Source organism: Schistocerca gregaria, chromosome 3 (genome assembly GCF_023897955.1).
Source record: "Schistocerca gregaria isolate iqSchGreg1 chromosome 3, iqSchGreg1.2, whole genome shotgun sequence".
Classification (NCBI taxonomy): Eukaryota; Metazoa; Arthropoda; class Insecta; order Orthoptera; family Acrididae; genus Schistocerca; species Schistocerca gregaria.
The window spans coordinates 394,226,906-394,250,474 of record NC_064922.1 but is presented as its reverse complement, the minus strand read 5'-3'; the positions used below and the strand labels follow the sequence as shown (position 1 = coordinate 394,250,474).

Here is a 23,569-nt window from a genome sequence, read left to right as displayed (position 1 = left end):
GTAGGGAGACACGATATAGAACAAACAGACACCACCATGAATGTTTAGATATTGAGAGACCAAGAGATGAATACAGTAAGCAGATTCAGGAGGATGTAGGTCGCAGTAGTTACCCGGATATGAAGAGGCTTGCACAGGATAGAGTAGCATGGAGAGCTGCATCAAACCAGTCCTTGGACTGAAGACCACAAAAATAACAACATCTACATCCGCGAGTCCCTTACATGCATCCACATCGTTATCTGCCAGTCTGTTACGTTAACCTCGGCGGATATTAAAAATTTGTAAACCATTATAAACCCTTTTATCGGTGCTATGCCGGTAAACTAATTCTTGGTCCGAATTTTCGTATGCTGAAGATAGATCTGGTAATTTGCATTCCATAGCTAAGAGAGAAGAGGCTGTCATGATTACAATGTAATACAACATATCCAGTCATTTCACTGATATTTTCCACGAGTCATTTCTCTTACAGGAATTTCACGCAGAAGATCGGCGTTTTCTATTAAATGTTACGGAATGGTACAAAGCAGCAGTTCCTTAGAAATCAGCACTGTACTGGCTCCTTGATCAATAAGGAACTAAGCCGATCAGAAATACCATCTCCGTATGAAACAATGGAAATGTAAAACGATCTTTATTGACAAGTTGCGTCTTTTAGTTCGGGGGGACTTCAAGAATTTGACATCTCTGTGAGTGATGAAAAAAGAATTATGCTCATTTTATCAGCCTCATACTTCTATATTAACACATGCGAAGTCCCAGGTTTGCGTTCGCAGTAAGAATACTCTTTTGCTACACGTAAAGCAAGTCAATATATCTTTGAATTCTTCTTTCCATTTAAAAAGTTGTCAAATTTTTATAAAATAATCTGTATCTTTTTGATTTCTAGCTTTAGGGCATAGTCAGCTTGCCCGCGAAAGGCAAAGGTCCCGAGTACGAGTCTCGGTCCGGCACACAGTTTTAATCTTCCAGGAATTTTCATATCAGCGCACACTCCGCTGCAGAGTGAAAATCTCATTCTGGAATTATTTCTACGTTGTTAATGTTATTCTGTATTGTTACTGTAGAATTAGGTTTACCTACGATGTACTCTGTAGGTCACTCAAGCATCATTAAGCAGAGGCTTCGCAATACGTACATGGCGGGCAGTCAGCGAATAGTGAACTCATTCACAGTGCGATTCGCAGCTTGCACGACAGAAAACGACTCAGCAAAGCAGAGTAAACAGGTAGATGCTGATAAAGCGGGAGTAGCTAGTAAGGAAGGAAGCAAATAGACACACAGACAGCCTGAGCCTTGCAAACATTTCGAGACAGACGGCAGACTTTTAAATTTCAGCTACCCTTACAACCAATGTACGGTGCCACTTCATGTTGCCGCATTCACGGATCTCACGCAATGCAAACAGATTGAGATCTTAATTCTGACACTGTCCTTTAACTTTTAACATCAAAGTAATTACGATTATTGATAGCCCCTGTACCGATATGGATATCTGTGGGGTATCTCGATAGGTGCAGGTTTTGATGTAAAGTAGTTATTACTGTGGGTATTAACAGTGGTATATCCACAGACATCTGTATTCTTCCAGGCCTCTACATGCAGCTAACTACTCAATTTCGTTGGTTTTACAGTTAAGTCTTCTTAGAGGTATCTGCCACGTCAGGCCACCTGTTACCGTAGCTCTTACTCCACCACCAGACATTTCTCGACTGCACTATGACAGGAGATGTCTTGGAGTGCAATCGACAGCTTATGTCAGGCATTGAAGTGTGTCCAGTGTTTATAAACGCTAATATTCCTCCCTTCCCTTCGAATGTTAGTCGTATATTGGGAGTTTTCTGTCAGCTTCATCTATAAAATTTTATCTGTCATCAGTCCTCATATACTTAGTTAAGGTCAGAACACGTTTTTACCTGGTCACTTTCTTGTCTGACTGTCTGTCTTTTGGTAGAAATTTTGCAGTTTATTTTAAACTAACTCTCTTATAGAGACTTAACATTTTACACATAGCTGAGAACTAGATGACAACCCAATATTAACTAGGTTTTTTTTGGTCAGTGGGGATGGGGTGGAAAGATTGATAACACCTGACATGCTGGCTGTCTTAAAACACGAGCATGCTGCGTGGGTAGTACCGGAATTCATTCCAGGGGGCATGCGAGAGGACAGGCACAGCTCAACAGAGAGAGGAAATGAAGAGAGGAAAGCCAGAGGCAGTGGGAAAAAGGAGATATGTCCTGTATATGTGACACATGTGTATATGGGGAAAACCACAGGTAAGAAGCTAGTGTCTACATAAATAATTATGTGAATGAAAAGAATATATCATCAAAAGTTTTAAAACTATTGAGAAGTTTCACACACTCAAGACTAAAAAGCAGAAAACATTCAATAAAAAATAAATTTTTAATGTAATCCAGTTATAAATTGGACTAAAATGTATAAAATAATTTCCCCTACAGCCATATATATTCCGAACACCTATACACGACCAGATGGTCCTGAAAATTTGTGCTCGTGAATTTTTAATAACCATGACGAAACATGTAAGATTTATAACAAAAAGCGTGAAGTTAGGATATGAACCATTCATGCATCAATTATGTACTATGTGCGCCCACATTTTTCGTTATAAATTTTAGAAGTATTGCAATAGCTGTTAAAAATTCACAAACACAAATTTTCATGACGATTTGTGCGTGGTTAGGAAAGTATATGAAGCTACGAGAAATTATTTTACACTTAAAAACGCGTATATTAAAAATACATTTGTATTTAAATGAATATTTCATCTGATGTGATATACAGAACTTACAACTGAAGGTTTGCAAGTGATTTCAAATGCTGAAAATGTGAAGAAAGGACTCTTAATATCTTTATGTTTCAACTTTTCATCTTGCACCAAAGTTATTTGCAAGGCTAAGACTTTTTGGCAGTTGATTAAGTGATGCGATGTGGAGTAGGAATGTCTAACCCTATAACTCCGTTGTCGACACCATTATTTAGGATGTTCCTGCTGTTTATTGAGAAGTGTCATCCGAAACGGTGGGATCTTGAGAAGTCTCTGTAGTACGTAAGGAAATAATAAGACATGCTCCCTCCAGTTTCCTCAGAATAGACGAACGTATCGGTGGCACGCAGAAGACTGTGATGAGCGACTGTGACGTCCTTTGTCTAGTATGATTATATACACCACAAAGAGATATATTTAAAAAAATGGTTCAAATGGCTCTCAGCACTATGCGACTTAACTTCTGAGGTCATCAGTCACCTAGAACTTAGAACTACTTAAACCTAACTAACCTAAGAACATCACACACATTCAAGCCCGAGGCAGGATTCGAACCTGCGACCGTAGCAGTCGCTCAGCTCCAGACTGTAGCGCCTAGACCCGCAGGAAACCAATATATTACACTTAACGCACTTGAAAACCCACCTATATGTCCTCCTGCAATACTGCTGTGATGCCAATAATTTCAAAACGAGGTCAGAATTGGAAGAAATTCTGTGAAGGCCTTATTCATCTCTCAATACAGCAAAATTAGGATTACTGCCAAGCTAAAAATAAAGAAATTCATAGGGACTCCCCTGACTCTACTACCGTCTGCTGTAAGTCACAGACAAGCAACACTCCTGTATACGAGAGACGTTCAACAAATAATGCAACACATTTTTTTCTGAAAGCAGGTTACTTCTGTTCAGGATTCCAGTACGCCGTATTATTCCCCACTCTATTGGCTACAAAACCATACGTTTAAACGTAATCTCTGTTCACTGCGACGCCCTTAGGACACCTTACTGGGAAAGGCTCTACGTCCTCGTGGTACTACTCTACTGCTCGATGTCGGAGCCAACGTCGTGCTGCATCTGTAACCCGTCCATCATGATGTACTGCTTCCCGCGGAACGCATCCTTCATTGCGCCAAACAGATGTAAATCGAAAGATTGGAGATCCGGGCTGTAGGTTGCATGAGAAGAACAGTCCAGTGATCGGGTCCGCACACTTGTGTGAGACCTTGCGTTGTCATGGAGAGGGAGATGTTGATTTGCATTTTTGTGGCGACGACCACTCTGAAGTCTCTTCTATAATTTCCTGAGGGTATCACAACAACTTCACAGTTGATCTTTGCTATATGACGGAGGACATCAAACGGAATTATCCTTTAGAGCCCCAGGACCTTATCGACCGAGGGAGCGAACTTTTTCTGCGGAGGAGAGGTGGTGTTGTGCCACTCTTTGGATTGCCGTTTTGTTTCCCGTTCGAAATGATGAACCAATGTTTCCTGATCTGTGACGATGTTCGTCAAAAAGTTGTCGTTGTCAGCCTCGTAACGCTCAAGCAATTCCGCACAAATGGTCGTTCGTTGCTCTTATCTGTCTGGTCTTCTGTTAGGCCGCGAGGTACCACGTTTTCGAGTATCCCAACTGGTGGACGAGTGTGTCTGCACTGCCAAAAGTGACGTCCATTTGAGTAGTGAAGTGTCAGCCTGAGGTCCGTAGACCACCTCGAATGAGCGTGTCACGAGTCAAGGTTGTGAGCGGCCGCCCGACGCGCCGGAGATCGGACAGGTTTGCGCGACCTTGTGATGATGGCAGGTGCCTCTCCCTATGACTCGTCGTGCGTTTGTTCACTGTCAGGTATCCGTAGACATTCTGCAAGCGCCTGGTTTTCCTCTGCTCGGAACACACCTCCGTTAGAGATACCAGTTTGAAGGCTACGTACAGCATTACCACATATCGGAACTTCGTGAAACCACAGTAGCCGAAGCGGGAATATTTCACCATGCCCACAAAAAATACTGCTTCTTTTTCAATCGAAACTGGCGGAGAAAAAAAAGTGTTTTATTATTTATTAAACGCCCGTCATAGATATCAGTCCATAACAACACATAATCCATTTAATCATAATTTCTCACTTCATGGAATCAGCGACTTGGCTTACACTAAAAGGCTTTAATCCTTAACTTTTTATACCTTGGATTCACAGTCATTTAGAACTGTATAAAAGAGAACATATTTACGCCAGTGACTGTAACACTTTATTCCAAGATTGCAATTTCTGTCTGACGCCATTATCAAGTGAAGATGTTATGTGGCTATTAGGCCATGTCAACCTAAAACGACCCATAAATGTGTCAGCTCATTTTAGGTTGATATGGTCTAATAGCCATAATATCTTCACTTGGTAATGATCTAAGGCCGAAATTGCAATCGTGAAATAAAGTGTTACAGTCACTGTCTTTTATAAAATGGCTTTAATCCTGATTTATGAAGGAGACCCGAGATTACAAGACAGTAAATAAATAAATAAAATGTAAAAATCGAGACTACACCAATCGAAACCGAACGCGAGAATGTCTGTCGACATTAATAAGCTGCTTCACGTTGCTGGTGACGATCTCGGATGATCTAATAACCAAACTATTTGTTTCTAAGCTACACAATTCTCTTTTCCTGCAACAGCTATTTAATTGAATCCTCGCTCATACGACTTTGAAACTCTACTATTGTTCTTAACATGGATATTTCTTTCTTGTGTCCTTACGTTTCACAGTAGGTTCGTTTTTCCCCTACACTATTCAAGAATGGAACAGTAGGGGGTTTGAAAGTGGTTCGCTGGACACTCTGCCAGGCATGTAAGTGCGAAATGCATAGCAGACATTTAGACGCAGATGTAGACGAAGATGTAGCTATAGAAGCGTAAATGTTATACAAATTAAGACAAGAAAATAAAAATAAAAATGACGCACTCGAAGGAATTATCCGAATGGAAGGGAAGTATGTAGATGCGAATTACAAGTACGGACAAACAAATTATTACAGTCTCAGAATAAGTGGATGATTTATTCAAGAAAAAGAGCATTGCAAATTGAGAAAGTCAGTAAAGTGTTGCTCTACCTCTGGCCCATATGCAAGCAGTTGTTGGGCTTTGCACTGATTGACACAGTTCTTGGATGTCCCTCTGATGGATATAGTGACAAATTCTGTCGAACTGGCGCATTAAATCGTCAAAATCCGGTGCTAGTGGGATGGCTCAGGCAAGAATTCTGGAAATGTTCTCAACTGGGGAAGTCCCAGCGACGTCGCTCGCCAAGGTGAGGTTTCGCAACTAGTAGAGCCTGTCGCCGGACGCGGGCGGGCATTATCTTGCTGAAATGTAAGCCCAGGATGGTTTGTTATGAAGGACAACAAAACGGGGTGTAAAATTTCGTCGACGTACCACTGTGCTGTGAAACTGGCGCGGATGACAACCAAAGTGGTCCTGCTATGAAATGAAATGGCACCCCAGATCATGACTCTTGGTTGTCGGGCTTCATCGGTGTGGTGTGACACTCAACTTGGTATTTCACCACCATCCGGAGGTCGTCAGACACGTCTTCACTAGTCATAGAGGCTTGGACGTTGGCTATATTCTACGTCCCGTTTTGTTGCCCTTCATGGCAAGCCACCCTGGGCTTACATTTCAGCAAGTTAATGCCCGAACAGAGGTTCTACTGCTTTTCCTCGTACTTGTCAAACTCTGCATTGGTGAGCAAGGTCGCCGGATTTCTCTTCAATCGAGAAAGTTAGGAACGCAGTGGGCAGGGTCCTCCAGCCAGCTCGGGACTTTGACGATCTAACGCGTCAGTTGGACATAATTTGGCGCCATATCCTTCAGGTGGACTTCCAAGAACTCTATAAATCAAAACCAAGTCGAATAACTGTTTTCATGTGGGACAGAGGTCGACCGACGCTTGACTGACTTTCTCAATTTGTGCAGCGGTTGCACAGCTCTTTCGCTTGAATAAATCATCCAGTATTTCAGAAACTGTAATCATTTGTTTGGATGTAAATGTACGTCACATCTGCCGATTTCCGGCTCATTCAGATAATTCATTCGTGATGCGGCCTTTCTCTTTTTGTCTTAGAATTTGCGACGTGTGTCGTTGTGTCATCTCTCACTTTGCGGAAGTCCTAGGGTAGAGCTATCTTAAACATGATATCTTATGTAAAATATGATCACAACTGATAATGCCAAAGTGGAAATCACTTATAAAATGATATGCTTGCCAATTCGCTTTTTGTGCCTATTTATGACGTTAAGCAGTTTACTGGATGTACGTAAATATTACTCATTTAGTTGAATGTGAAGGACAGTGGTGCCAGACTCCTCTGAAAAGTTTCCCGATCTGGAACAAATGGACCGTGAAACAGCTGTGATCCACAGGGAAGACGTTCACAAGTGCTGTCGGGCCGTCAGCTCGCCGAGAAACGCGAAGCAAGAAGAGGAATGCGTCTGCAACCGGTTTTTGGCCGCATTCCGACATCACCTCCCGCTACGACCATTCGGGCAGCGGTCACTGGGTAATCATCTGCTGAGTTAGAGCTTAGGACCTACAGTATTCTGTGTTCCTATATCGCTACACGTGACCAGCCGGTGAACCAAGTCTCAATTACTTTCCTTGATTTGCAGATGAATGCAGTATCTTCTTGTAATTTCCTTAATATCAAGATAACACTGACTTTCTCGTTTAACTCCCTTTCTCTTGTTTAAGAGTACATGCCGTAATAGAAGGAACTGCATTGATTCAAAAGACAGGTGATAGTAGGCCAGTACTATTCACTCATCAGAATCGTTATGCCTGTGATAGATTGCTGCCTAATGGGATACATGCTCAGCCTCCGTATTTGGCATTTACCCTGAATGGATGACTGATACACAGTTGGTTCAGTAATTTGATGGTACTGTGTTGTCTTGAGAAAGGGAGGGTGGGGGGAATATGGCTTGTGCTGTTGTTGTGGTCTTCAGTCCGAATACTGATTCGATGCAGATTTCTATGCTATTCTATCCTGCGCAAGCCTCTTCGTTTCCGAATAACTACTGCAGCCTACACGCTTATTAATCTGCTTACTGTTTTCACTTTTTGCTTTCGCTGCACAATTTTTACCCTCCAACTTCCCTCCAGCACTAAATTGATGATCACTTGATGTCTCAAAATGTGTCCTCCCAACCGATCCCTTCTTCTGATGAGGTTGTACCACAAATTTATTTTATCCCCAATTCTATTCAGTATCTCCTAATTACTTACTTTATCCACCCATTTAATCTTCAGCATTCTTCTGTAGCACCACATTTGAGAAGCCTCTATTCTCCTCTTGTCTAAACTGTTTATCGTCCATGTTTCACTTCCATACACGGTCACGCTCCATACAAACAGTTTATGACACTTAAATCTGTACTCAATGTTAACAAATTTCTCTTCTTAAAAACGCTTTTTTTTATATTTCTAGTCTATGTTATGTATCTCTCTACTCCAGCCATCATTAGTCATTTTGTCGCTCAAATAATAAAACTCATATACTACCTTTGGTATCTCATTTCCTAATCTAATTCCCTCAGCATCGTCTGATTTAATTTGACTACATCCAATTATACTTGTTATGTATTTGTTCATGTTCGTCTTACGGCTTCCTTTTAAAACACTGGCCTTTCCGTTCAACTGCTCCACCAAGTGTTTTGTTTCCCTGACAGAAATGTAGCGTCATCAGCATACCTTAAAGTTTTTGTTTCTTCTTCCTGAACATTAATTCCTACCCCAAATTTTTCTTTGAGTTCCTTTATGCTTGCTCGGTGTATAGACTGAATAACTTCGGGTATAGGCTAAAATCCTGTCTCATTCCCTTCTCAAACTCTGCTTCCCTTTCGTGCCCCTCAACTCTTTTAACAGCCGTCTTGTTCCTCTGAAAGTTGTGAATAGCTTTCCGCTCCCTGTATTTTACCCCTGCTACTTTCAGAATTTCAGAGAGTATTCCAGTCAACATTGTGTAAAGCTTTCTCCATGTGTACAAATCCCATAAACGTAGGTTTATCTTTTCTTAACTTAGCTCTTAAGACAAGTCGTAGGGTCTGTATTGATTCGAGTGTCCCTATATTTCTCCGGAATCCAAAGTGATCTCCCTCAAGGTCAGCTTCTCCCAGTTTTTCCATTCTCCTGTAAATAATTCAATAAGTATTTTGCAACCATGACTTACTAAACTGATGGTTCGATAATATTCACACCAGTCGGCACCTGTTTTCTTTGGGGTTGGAATTATTATATTCATCTTGAAGTCTAACGGCATTTCGCCTATCACATACATCTTGGACACATTGGTTTATGAAAGAATGAAACTATATGAGCTACCGTATTCATAAGAAGTTGGAATAACGTGATTTAAAACGTTTGTAAAGGGACTGCATATTGTGTTGGCTACTTTTCATGACATCACAGAAATACTCAACAACTATCTTTCGGAAGCTACTTTTTATGACAATAAGACATGCTCAAGAAGCATTAGTGATACACAGTACGAGCAAGGTGTCACAGAATTATTTTTGAAATTTTTAGGGACCATCATCACAGAGGATTTAAAGCGTGCTTTTCCGCATCATTCACGCATATTACTCAATGATGGAAACATAAATATTAGGTATGTAGACCTAAACAAGAATACGAATTGTTTATGCTGCACGGCACCTACGAACCGAATGGGAAGACTAGAAATAATGTCGGGAACTGATTTCTTCCGTCTTACGCAGAGTGTTACCTCTAGAAATAATATTTATGGATGTCTTACCCGGAATAGCGGACAGAACGCTAGGATAGGGTGCCCATGGAACGCAGAGGTAGGTAATAAGCCGCGTACACTCCGACGTTTTTACAAGTTGAGTACCCATACGCAACACTCCTAGGCGCCAGTGGCCTGCATAACACAATGGCCGGCCGCGGGCTGCCTTTCTCGTAGGATCGTGGGCCTCACAGCGCTTCTATATGACGATACATGTCGCATACTACCACTGAGACAACTTTAATTTGACTGTTTTGTCTGGCTAAACAACTTCATATTAACCCTAACACATTATTTTTCCTTAAAATCTCATTTAGTATATCTTTTTTGAGACTATGTCGTCTCGTTCACACAATATGACGCGTGTATTCTGGCAACTTTCGAAGTTGTCTTTTCCGATGGCAGAACAACGTCTCTCGGAGTTTCCTTGCTAGTTTTGAAGTCCAGTTCTGTGCAATAAAAGCTTTGAAGTGTTCTACATCTGCATCTACATGGATAATACGCAAATAACATTTAAGTGCCTGGCAGAGGGATCATCGAACCACCTTCACAATTCTCTATTATTTCAATGTCCTACAGCGCGTGAAAGAACGAACGCCTATATCTTTCCATACAAGTTCTGATTTCCCTTATTTTATCATCATGATGTAGGTCGGTGTCAACAAAATATTTTCGTATTTGGAGGAGGAAGTTAGTATTGTCATTCATCTGACAGAAATAGCTGCTTAATAATGCATTTATCAACATCATCAATGGGATATTTATTCACTACACCTTGCTTCTTTGGGGCAGACACACTAATGCCACTGCGCTCGACGTAGCGTCACTCCTGCTGAGCTTTGCACGTCATACACTTGCTCACATTGAACGTTACAATCAGTCCGGTCAGTCTTTTCTGCTTCTCGTCGTCAATAAACTTAGTGACGTTAACAGCAAGAAGTTGCCGCCTGCAAAGGCATTTTACAGAATCACTTTCTGTGCTTGCAATTCGAGGTTATAATGAGCACTACTTTGAACTGGAATGTAGCTGTAACTTGTCATGTAGCCACATTTGTATCCGCTACGGCCGGGTCCGCGGTATTCTTTCACGAGTAAAAGATATGATGTTACACTGGTTTCATTGCAGACGACAGAGGTCAGAAATACTATCTTTTTCAGAAACGACTGCTGATACATCCCAATGTTTTGCCATTTCAGTCTGACACATTATCAGCTGACGGCCAATGTCGCTCGAAAGGTCCCCTGCGCTTGCCCGTCATTGATCACCCGCGCGCCAGCCACCACAATCGTAAACAAACAAGAGCGGGTGACATAGAGGCTCCCGTCAACAAGGGCGCTGTGGCTCCGCTGATTCATCGCTACTATATCTCTACCGGAGATGACACCCAAATTATATTGTATTATTAAGCACGTAGAAAACGACAGTTAAAGGGTAATATAATTTCCGTATCGCAACTGCATATGATACTTGCACTGCACAGATGGTGCCATAATTATGTTTGTTGAAAGGTTTCAATGATATTAGCCGCATCTGGGCATTGAATTGCATCAATGGTAACAGGTGAAAATTTGTGTTGAACACGGAATCGAACCCGTATTTTCCACTTTTCGTGAGCAGTCGCCTTAACCGCACTGGTCATCCGAGCATACGCTCCTTCCGACCCAAAATTCCCAGCCTGTTACACACTATTGCAGCGTCACCTACCCGTGAACCTCTCACTCAAAGATTCCTGATTCCCGTAAGAGATTGGGCTTGACGTACATCCGAACTGAAAGAAGAGATCACCGGTCGTCGTCTCCTTTATGTTCAGACTCCACATATAAATACACTCTAAGACAAAAAAAGCACCACGAAGTAGATATCAAATCTTCAAATGTGTGTGAAATCTTGTGGGACTTAACTGCTAAGGTCATCAATCCCTAAGCTAACACACTACTTATCCTAAGGACAAACACACACACCCATGCCCGAGGGAGAACTTGAACCTCCGCCGGGATCAGCCGCAGTGTCCATGACTGCAACGCCTTAGACCGCTTTTTTTTTTTTTTGTCGTTGCGGACGTCGCAAGACATCCGTTCAAGTTCGCTTTGTTCATCCTTCCACTCAGTTTTTAATACAGAGGCCAAACGGCTCTCTGACCGAACACGCTGAGCCACTAATGACCGCTCGGCTAATTCCGCGCGACAAGTAAATATCCGAATGGTTGAGATATCGGTAGATGTTATGTGCACGTACAGACAAACAAATGATTAAAATACCAGAAAAATTTGGTGATTTATTCAAGAGAAAGAGCAGTTTTTGGGCTGAGGGATATGGTGCTCAATTCTGTCCAACTGGTGTATCAGATTGTGAAACTGCTGATCCGGCTGGAGGTACCGGCCCATAATGCTCCAAACGATCTCAACTGAAGAGAGATCCAGCATCCTTACTTGCCAAGGTAGGCTTTAGCAAACACGAAGAAAAACAGTAGAAAGTCTCGCCGTGGGCTGGCGGGTATTACCCTGCTGAACTGTAAGCCCAAGGTGGTATGCCATGAAAGGCGACAAAACGGGGCATAGAATATCGTCGACGATCGCTGTGCTGTAAGAGTCCCGCGGATGACAACAAAAGGGGTCCTACTCTGAAATGAAACGCCAACGCAGACCAGCACTCCTGGCTGTCTGTCCGCAGACGGGCGACGTCAGGGCCGTCCAGGGCTGTCCAGGGCGTCTCCAGACACGTCTTCGCAGATCATTGGGTCTCATTCCGAGGCGGGTTTCATCGCTGAAGACAGAGATTCTAGGCCGAATGTGCCAGAAACCACTTCAAACGCGCTTGTTAGTGTTCATAGGTGTATTATTAATGGCGCCAGTGGTCAGTGAAGCACCAGTTGTACTTCGGATTGACGATGATGATGAATCTGGGGCTCCCACGGTTGCTCGGTCCTGACGTTCTGTCGTTTCTCTAGGTCAGCCGCTTCCTTCTTGGCGATATCTTTGTCCACGATAGACCTATTCGAATAGTGGAATAGTGGTGTCACCGAACAGTGGCATCGCCAAACAGTGGCATCGCTCCTATTCAATTGTCGACCGATTCGGCTGCTTTGCGCCCAACTACACGCCCTCTCTCAAACAGTCACATCTATGTACAGTGTTCACGCGCCTGTCTGCGAGACGTAGTTTCTCTCCAACTGAGTACACGGAATGAAATGCGCAAGGCTTTATGCCCCTGTTTACTATCCTTGCCAGCTGCGAGGTGAAACTGCAGAATCACAAATTCACCCATCATCCGCCAAAGGCTACAATTTTGCTTTTCCCGTCTATACCTGTGTGAATACTTTTGACAGTTTTGACTGCAATATTCTCTTTCAAATTCTGAATGTGTAAGCGGTCAAGTACAGGGAGCGAAAGGCTATTTACCATTTGTAGAGAAACCAGATGACAGTTATAAGAGTCGAAAAGCGTGAAAGGGAAGCACTGTTTGAGAAGGGAGTGAGACAGGGTTGTAGTCTCTCGCCGATGTTATTCAATCTGTATATTGAGCAAGCAGTAAAGGAAACAAAAGAAAAATTCGGAGTAGGAACTAAATACCATGGAGGATAAATAAAAACTTTGAGGTTCGCCGATGACATTGTAATTCTGTCAGAGATATCAAAGGACCTGGAAGAGCAGTTGAACGGAATGGAAAGTGTCTTGAAAGGAGGATAAGAGATGAACATCAACAAAAGCAAAACGAGGATAATGGAATGTAGTCGAATTAAGTCGGGTGATGCTGCGGGAATCAGATTACGAAATGAGACAAAGTAGTAGATGAGTTTCGCTATTTGGGGAGCAAAATAACTGATGATGGTGGAAGTAGAGAGGATATAAAACGTAGACTGGCTATGGCAAGGAAAGCGTTTCTGATGAAGAGATATTTGTTAACATCGAGTTTAGATTTAAATGTCAGGAAGTTGTTCCTGAAAGTATTTCTATGGAGGGTAGCAATGTATGGAGGTGAAACATGGACGATAAATAGTTTGGACAAGAAGAGAATAGAGGCTTTCGAAATGTGGTGCTACAGAAGAATGCTGAAGATTAGATGGGTACATCACATAACTAATGAGGAGGTATTGCACAGAATTGGGGAGAAGAGAAATTTGTGGCACAGCTTGACTTGAAGAAGGGATCGGTTGGTAGGACATGTTCTGAGGCATCAAGGGATCACCAATTTTGGTATTGGAGGGCAGCGTGGAGGGTAAAAATCATAGAGGGAGGCCAACATATGAATACACTAAACAGATTCAGAAGGATGTAGGTTGCAGTGGGTACTGGGAGATGAAGAAGTTTGCACAGGATATAGTAGCATGGAGAACTGCATCAAACCAGTCCCTGGACTGATGACCACAACAACAACACAACCTGTATGAATATCAACTTGTGACAAATTTCATTAAGTCATTCGCGGTTTGTCTTTTTTGTCTTAGAGTGTGTATTAATTACTAGATTTTACTTCTTTCGTACATAATTCGTTTCGGTGGGATGAATTTCCTTCAAATTAAACTCTTCTTTGAATTTTGTATGGCTATGTATGGATGGAAGTAGACAAGTTCACAACAACGTTCTTCCGCCGTTTTCATTCTGCCATTTACTATAAATAGCGATGGGTATCTAAGAGGGAATAACAAAGATTAAGTATTTTATACTGATCAAGTCCATAGATTTGGAATTCATCTCCCAAAGGATGAGACATTTTTGTACTAAAATTTAAATGGTTTCATCTTTCTTTCAGCTGTTAGAATTTTATTTTACAACTGAAATTCCGACTAAAATTCTAACAACTGTAAGCAAGGTGAAATCATTTAAAAAGTTTACAAAAGCTGTGGACCCAAATTAAAGGAAATTAACTGCTGTGGAGCCATATTAAAGGAAAGTAACAAACATTTAAATTGTTATCGTAACAAGAATAGCTACGGGTTAGCCATCGTCTTTGCCAAGTATTTTGGTCGTCAGTCTGACTCAGTATTCGAGGTAATTAATCATTACAAAGTGTCGTATATGATTTACGTATTGAAAACCTGTCAGAGAGCGTGGCAATCTGTTACCGTCATACAAAGGTGTTCATTCCGGACTTTTGGCACTGGTACCGAAAGCACGTTCGAGATGAGACATTCGCCACTTGGCTGTTTAATGAGAAGAAGTCTTGCAGGGGGCGGATTCTACAATACTGGTCAGGAGCTGTTCACGCCATCTGTCGATCACAGATCTGACATGTCTGGCGTGTGTGTCGTATCATTTTAGGCCGAGTGCTCACCCTGAAAGCGATACAGTGATCGTGATAAATTGATGTAGCGACCTGGTGTGAGAATAAATTTGCATACATAAGGCTGAGATGACAGCCAGTCATGACAGCTCTTCATACTTCGTTCTTTTGTTAAAAATAGTCGTTGCGAAGTTGCAGTATGCAACACGCCCTCAGTGTCAGCAGCGGCATTATACTAGGCACTGAAGGAGGAGCTACTGAAGTCCGGCGTCAGTCTTACAAGCTGTGCGACTAGCCGTGGTTCCTTGCTCTAAAGTCTGTCGTTAACACGGTTGTTGACAGGTTACACAACTGCCTTAGAGAATTTATTCAGAACAGTAGCAGGAAAGATATTTAAAAGTGTTGTGACAGAAAAGTACGTACGTAATTTTTCCTGCGCGTTACTGTATTATTGACATAATTTCTTCTATATAGTTACATATCTGTTCTCATACCTCTCATGTGATAGACGTCAGAACATCATGAGGTAGTGATTAATTGATTTATTACGGTTCTTGAGATGTTACTTCCCCAACATCATAATATCAGATACGTTTTAACCTGCCCTTGCGCCAGTGAGCACCTCAGATCAAACGACTAGGCCTTCATCTTTAAGAAACTGCAAAGTTTACTGGTATGGTCAATTACAACCAGAGTATCAAATGGTTACGTAGTGTAGCAAGACATGCACGAATCCCGGATATCTGCTGTAAATTTGGTGATCAAGAACAGAATTCCCAAAAGGGGTAGGTCTCTTTAAATGAACAGCGAATCACTGAAAACAGGTGTTTCCGTTCTGAGACTCTTTCACGTGAGCACTGTTTTTTTTCTGTTTTGTATGGTTTCACTGGAAGTAAATTCTAACGATATTTACCGCTTACTCCGTTAGAATGAAAGGTAAACCATCCGAAACAAAGAGCGATTTCAACAACGCATTTCTTCAATGGATTTGATTATTTAGGATATTTCGTTCTTATAATTGCAATAACGTAAAATCTGCCTGCTTAGCTAAGGCCGCTAATGCATCCTTCTGCACTGCGGCATCAGTCGAGGTTAGGCGTTTCGAATCCTGGTGATGGCAGATATTTTCTCCATTATTATTTGGCCAGCAAATGTCGAAGAGTTGGAGGCGTGAGTTCTTGAACACCAAACTTACAGAAGGCGTTCTCGATTAAATTCCACATCACTTCACACCGTGTAATGGAGTCATAGCATGTGATACTTTCTACGGTGACCCCTCGTCTGATGGGGTTAGGCACAATTTGGGCAGCCCTGTCGGTGCCGTTAGAGAGGAGTCTGTTTCTCTTTCAGCAATATCAACAACACAAACCGAGTCTCCATTCCACAAGCATTATTCACACACACACACACACACACACACACTTGTAGAGGAAAGTTGTCCGACGGGTTAGGCCTTTCTGATTTAGGCAAATGAGTCGCTATATGACATCACAGCCAACAATGCCAAACAGTAATATAAATACAAGGAGGATGAAATTAAGTACTTACTAATTCTTTGACTCAGTAATTATATTCTTTCGGGTGTGTTACGATACTTTCCAATGGATGGTGGAAAGCACTCCGGAATTCCCCTTTGTTTGGTCGTGTTTCTTTACAGTTCGGTGATAAGCGCTTATCAGGTCAAAGAGAGTGGTACCCCAGGCATCTTCCACTCATTTAACTCACTCAAGTAAGATAGTTTTGTTTGGTGGAAGCCAATCTTACTGAAATAACATCCCGGGTACAGATGCTAAGAGAGAGGTTTAATGCGACGAATATCTGGAATTAGGCAATGCGATATTTGCCACTAATATTTGGAGGTAGTAGCTCGTAGGACGAAATTTGGATTTAAGTTTCCTAAATTTTTTTCGAAATGAAAAAAAACGTTCTAAATATTTATGATTTACTAACGAGGTTTGTTAGCAATGGATAGGGATTACATGTAGCCTACAGAATATAATCACTATGTATTATAGCAAATTTTGTGATTCCCTATTTGTGTATGGGCAGTGTTGAACAAAGTTGAAATATCTCTGTCACTGAAACTTTCGGATTCGATTCGCAGACCGACATAGTTTTAATCTTCCAAGTAGTTTCAAAACTGCTAATACTCCGATGCATAGTAAGACATTCGTCCCGCAAAGAGTCGGCTACGTTGCAGACATAAGCTATCTTCTCCGCATTATACTTTCTTCCAGTAATGGTTGTCCAGCAGGGTATGCGGGAGAGCTTGTGAGAAGTATGCAAAGTGAAGTGCGACTGTGCGGGAAGGCTGTGGTTAGAGCCTAGATAGCTCAATCTGTAAGGGCGTTGGCCACGGAAAGTCAAGTTCCGACTTGAGTCCCGAGCCGGCACACAGTTTTAATTTGTCAAGAAGTTCAAAATCAGCGCACAGTCCCCTGTAGGGTGAAATATTCGTTCTGGAAATTACTGTCTCGATAAAAACGTTCAGTAAACATTATTTTTCCCCTGACTGTCTACTACAACCTAGACTGCTGTGTGTTAATATGCTGCCACCAATACGAGATGCCAGCAGTCTCATCGAAATGCTGGTTGAGTACCGAGCAGAAGCGTTATCAGTTCAGTCGCCTTTGCACCGTTTACACTTACCCTTTTCTCTGTTTCAGCACCTGCGAGAGAAACACAATATTGTGTGTTGGCTTTTATATAAGCTATGTAAAGCAGGAACTTCTCACAGCGGAAATTCCTGTGTACTTGTTCCTGACTCTAAGCTTTGCCTTTCACGGAAAGCGGCTTCCAACGCGTTAGAGGCAAGAATCTGAAGTCGCCCAGCACTTCGGACCTGCTGATTCACAATTCAAAGTGTCTCTCCTGCTTAACCTACAGAAATAGCATCATAGGCCGTGGTTACAGCTTCCCCACACCGTGCCCTTCTCTAAAGGATATTCCAGCAAGCTGCGGAGGAGATTTTCTACGGCCCATGGAAAGTAAGTAGAAGACGAATCTGCTGCCAGAGTGAAGACCCGAGACGCACTCTGAGCCCTGTTTAGATCTTTCAGCTGGTAATAGCTTCGTCTAAGAAAAGGCAAAGCTCCGGTTTGAAGCATCTACTTTGCAGTCGATTTCGATATGTTCACGTACAGAGTCAGAAGAGACGGAATGTGCAAAAGAATTAGTACCCGTCACACTGATCGTGTCACACACTTTGCGAAGAACACTATGACAAGCATTCAGTAAGTTTACGCCTTTGATTGCGGCTACATTGGTTAGGCGACGGCACTACGCCTGTCATGGATAAGTGGTGTTTCGTACAGTTACCAGTTACGTGGTGGGCTGGATGGGAGGATGTTGTTTGTGAGGAGAGGTGGGGGGAGGGAGGGTGAGGGTGGGGGTAGCGACCAAATGGGAGAGGTGGAGAGAGTGAGAAAATGACGTGCGCTGTTGTTACTGTTATTGTTGTGATGTTGGCCTGCATTTTGGAGATAGTGGAATTGCCTCTGTTGGATGCATGAGTATAGTCTGTAGTCTGGCTTCAATTAATATGTTGCACCAATTATTTGACATTTCCTCTGCAAGTAGAGGTCTGCCCAACGTCACAACAAAAACAATAACAACAACAACAGTGGATGGCACTCCCTCGTCTTGCCCCCCCCCCCCCCTCCTCCCTTCCCGACCTTCGCCACTCCTCTTCTCCTCCCCAACCCTACCCCCACAGTTTCCCTATTTTCTCACAACAAGCGATTACGTCGAAGTTGCATAAGATACACACTTATTAACCAGAACGTCGTGGCCAACGACCTACCATCGATGTAAGACTGTCCAAGCGATAGCAACGTTACCTGGCGAGGCATGACTACTAGTCAGACATACCCACGGTACATGCAGTATCAGTGAGAGTGCTGTCCGTGTGTAGAATGGGGAAGGAGCACTATCTTATTTACGTTTGACCGAGAGCACGTTATGATAGCCCAGAGGTTCGGCACGATCATTTGGGAAACCGCTCGACTTGTCCATTGTTCGAGAAGTGTTTTGGTAAAAGTCTTCAACACTTGGCGATAGCAAAGTGGAACCATCTCCATTACGGTTTGTAACACCTCCGTTTTCATCCCGACCTGATGTGATCGAATAGCAGCCCAATATTTATTATTAACATGACCGTGAACCTAATGGGGCTGGTAATCGGAATTGACAGCTACGAAACTTTCCAGTTCGTCCTGTTAAATACTATAATACTGAATGAATAGTAATAAGGAACACCAACACAGTTTTACTAATTACAAACTTATATTCTTCTCAAAACACAAAAAGGAGACAACCACTGCCTTCGTCATACATGTCTAATTACGGCTAATCTCAGCACAGGCTTTCTTCATTTTCAATTATCGTCACACGCGAATCCATCACTGCATCCAACACTGCAATCCAAGGTTAGGCTGGTGCGGTAGACGCGAAACTAAATATCGGCACTAGTAACGTCACTGATCACTTTTAAAAAGATACTTCATCACTTTCCCGGTATTCATTCATTATTTAGGGGTCTAACCACGGCGACGGTGACACCCTTCTCGGTTTAAAACCCTGTATTCCAATAATGGCCTCCACAGACACACACCATTCCCGCCAACCACTCTAGCGCATCTCGACACTCGCTCTCGCAACACGTCACAATCGATTGTTCTCCCTACCGACCTGTGCCGAGTCCAAAGTTATAGTAAGGGCCTACGGACCCCTTACGAGTTGTCAGACATCGTAGGCTGGGCAGACTGGTAATGTTGGGTTACTGCCACCGACGTCCCTTGCATGTGCCAATGTTACCCCCACGACATGGACAACTACGACAGGAATGCTCACGTGACCTTCGCCACTGAACGCTGGCGCAGTGTCAGACCGTTGCATGGTCTGAGAAATCCCGACACGTTCTTCATCATGCCGATGGGAGAATGCGAATCCGTCGTCTTCCAGGGGACAGCTCCATGACATCTACACTGTGGGACGGAGACAAGCTGGAGGCGAGCCTATTGTGCTCCGGGGAACATCCACGTGGGCATCCACGGGTCCAGTGGAGCTCGAGCAAGGCACCGTAACGGACAAGGAGTATCGTACACTGGTTGCAGGCCATGAACACCCTTTCATGACGGTCATGTTTCCTGACAGCAGTGATATTTTTCAACAAGATAAGGCGCCATGTCAGACGGACAGCAGTGTGATGGAGAGATTCGAGGAACATAGTGGCGAGTTCCAATTGATGTGGTGACCCCCCTCCCCCAACTCGCCAGATCTGAAGCCGATCGAAATCATGTGACTGAACGTAGCGTCAGCGCTCATTGTCCCCTGACCGGAATTTACGAGAACTGCGTGTGCAGATGTGGTGCCACCTCCCTCCAGCGACCTACCAAGGCCTCATTTCTTCCATGCCACGACGCGTCGCCTCTGTCTTTGTGCCAAAGGTGACATACTGGCTATTAGGTAGCTGGTCACAATGGGCTAGCTGATCAGTGTAGCTTTCTTAAATTATCAACTCGTTAATGTGACATTATTTCAACTTTTGTTTTCACATGAAAGCAATAAAAGCGCCATCTGATGAGGAAGACGTGCATGAAGCACGCAGCAATGGGAGAATTAAATAAGTAAGGTGGCTGGCAGTCGTACAAGACAAATAATTTAAGTACACGTCTATCACCCACCATGTGTATTTAGGTTATCTATCTGTCTTTGCCCGCACACACTGCGTTAGTTTCTGGTTTAGTGTCTGCTCCAATCCTTGTTTCTGGTGGAGGATAAATGAGTGGGTTTTTATTACCTGACATGGGTACTCATTCCTACGAAGCATGTTAAACTCAAATAAGAGTCTTCCAGCTTTGGTATCAAACGCTTTTTTTATTTTGACATATGTCGCAGTGAATTGGTTTAAGTCACACAACACAGGAGGAGAGAGTTTTTGGTATACACTCACATAAACCATTTGTGTGCATCCGGAACCTATTTTGTAGCCATGAACAATCCCACGACCACAAAAGGATTGAAAATCAAGACTTAGCTACATACAGAGGTACGCACATCTGTATGAATGTAAGAAACAATGATCGTGTAAAGCAGTCATTCTGTAATATAGCGAAAATAATAGGCAGAGGCATTATGCAATGAAGTGGTTGGTCTGCTGCTCTCAATCATTTCTCTACAGCAAGCGTTCAAGTCCAACTGAAAAAGATAATTCGTTATTTGATAGAGTCGCTCCTAACCGAAATTAAGTAAAAAGTTGCACTAAGTAAAATATGTACTACTCTGATTTGAACAAATAACGTAGAATTCTTAAACGAACTATAATGCTTGATTTCAAGAGGAGATAATCGCGACAGTTAAATAAAGTTGAAAGTTGAGAATTAGGTACGTGTTGATCGAGTTTCTATTTTTAATGTAGCTGTTATAAATTAATTAATGAACTATGCTGGAAGGAAGATATTTGAGTCTTGAAGCAAAATATCTGAAATTTTTATTTCTATTTCCGTACAGCAGGAGACAAAATGAAATAGCCATCAATTTCAAGGACGTTTTAAGTACCGCCACGCATTGCGACCATTGTCTTACAGGAGTGAAATGCTATTAGCTTTCTTCTATCTGAGAACCAGCTAGCAGTTGCAAGAGCTGCAACAAATGGAGGTGCAGGTAGGGGCCGGGAGGAGGTAACTTTACGCGTAATCTGAATCAACGTGTGCCTTGGTCTTTTAAAGGTCAACAACTTTCGGATAAAGTTAAAGAAAGCAATTAATCGAACACTTAGCATAGTGTCAGCTCCTGTGGATGGAAATGTCATGTTAGAGTTTGAGCGATTTGTGCTAAAAATTTACCGTTTGCACTGCAAATCATCTTCATCGAACATTATAAACATTATTTCTACAGAGTACTCATTTCTAATTTAAACAAGTGTTTTTAAAATATCTCCGCCATTTAAAACTGTTCTGTGTAGATTGCTCGCCTGTCTAAATGCCAGGGCTCCCTAATTTATACAAAAGAGAAAACACAACCTAATTAAGTAAGAATGTGCTCATTTTCGAGTTTAGTTTTTTCATCTTACCTATTACATGATTTTACCATACATCTTTCATACTGCAAAAGGGACTAATTTTGCTTCCGGCTGAGATTGCTGTTAACAATAATGAAATTTTTGTTAGTCCTACCAATAGTCCTTTTTTTTTAAAAAAAAACTGCTCTCAGTTTCTAAGTAGAAACTTTTCAGTGAAACAGAAGGAGTTGTCCACTAGAAATGATTTATATTTAAAATTTGTTTTGCTAGTTTTCAGTCATTTCATGTTATTGGGAAAATGATAAAAACATTTTTTTCTTCATGTTGACCTCATTTCTGAATAACAGATGGCTTTAATTGTGGGTTATTTTCTCTCTAGTGTTGTAGGTATGGACATCAATGTTTGTCTCAAATTGCTATGGGTTATTTATGGCCAATTTCAGTAACGAATACATGTATTGTGAGGCGCAGTTACAATGTCTAGCTTCTTGAAAAGTACCTACTCCAGTTTAAGTTTTGATCAATACGTTCAGCCAAAAATATGAAGGATTCTAGCCTTTTTATAGACTCCTGCTCAAACACTACATCAGTTGTTGTTACGAGTCTGTCTGGGTTGTACAGAAATGTATATAGCGCTTTGTTTAGGTTTAGGGAGAGCCCATTTTCTTAGAACCACTTAATAAATCTTTGTAAAACATCATTTGCTATCCGTTTTGTTGACTCTGGTGGGATTTATTATAACACTAGTGTCGTACGCAAAAAAATACTATCTCTGGTTGATGAATATTCAGCGCGCGGTCATTCGCATATACAGGCTGTTACAAAAAGATACGGCCAAACTTTCAGGAAACATTCCTCACACACAAAGAAAGAAAATATGTTATGTGGACATGTGACCGGGATCGCTTACTTTCCATGTTAGAGCTCATTTTATTACTTCTCTTCAAATCACATTAATCATTGAATGGAAACACACAGCAACAGAACGTACCAGCGTTACTTCAAACACTTTGTTACAGGAAATGTTCAAAATGTCCTCCGTTAGCGAGGATACATGCATCCACCCTCCGTCGCATGGAATCCCTGATGCGCTGATGCAGCCCTGGAGAATGGCGTATTGTATCAGAGCCGTCCACAATACGAGCACGAAGAGTTTCTACATTTGGTACCGGGGTTGCGTAGACAAGAGCTTTCAAATGCCCCCATAAATGAAAGTCAAGAGGGTCGAGGTCAGGAGAGCGTGGAGGCCATGGAATTGGTCGGCCTCTACCAATCCATCGGTCACCGAATCTGTTGTTGAGAAGCGTACGAACACTTCGACTGAAATGTGCAGAAGGTCCATCGTGCATGAACCACATGTTGTGTCGTACTTGTAAAGGCACATCTTCTAGCAGCACAGGTAGAGTATCCCGTATGAAATCGTGATAACGTGCTCCATTGAGCGTAGGTGGAAGAACATGGGGCACAATCAAGACATCACCAACAATGCCAGCTCAAACGTTCACAGAAAATCTGTGTTGATGACGTGACTGCACAACTGCGTGCGGATTCTCGTCAGTTGAGCCAACTGGCGGTGAATCGAGGAAGTACAGTGCATACTGACGAAACTAAAATGAGCTCTAACATGGAAATTAAGCGTTCCGGTCACTTGTCGACATAACATCTTTTCTTTATTTGTGTGTGAGGAATGTTTCCTGAAATTTTGGCCGCACCTTTTTGGAATGCGTTTTAGA

General features: G+C 42.3%; 1 protein-coding gene across 7 annotated transcripts in view; it reads right to left on the bottom strand.

The window, feature by feature from the left end:
• LOC126354343 (uncharacterized) overlaps positions 1–23,569 on the bottom strand; it is a 322,836-nt gene that overhangs the window by 69,065 nt on the left and 230,202 nt on the right. The gene's annotated exons all lie outside the window — the stretch shown is intronic.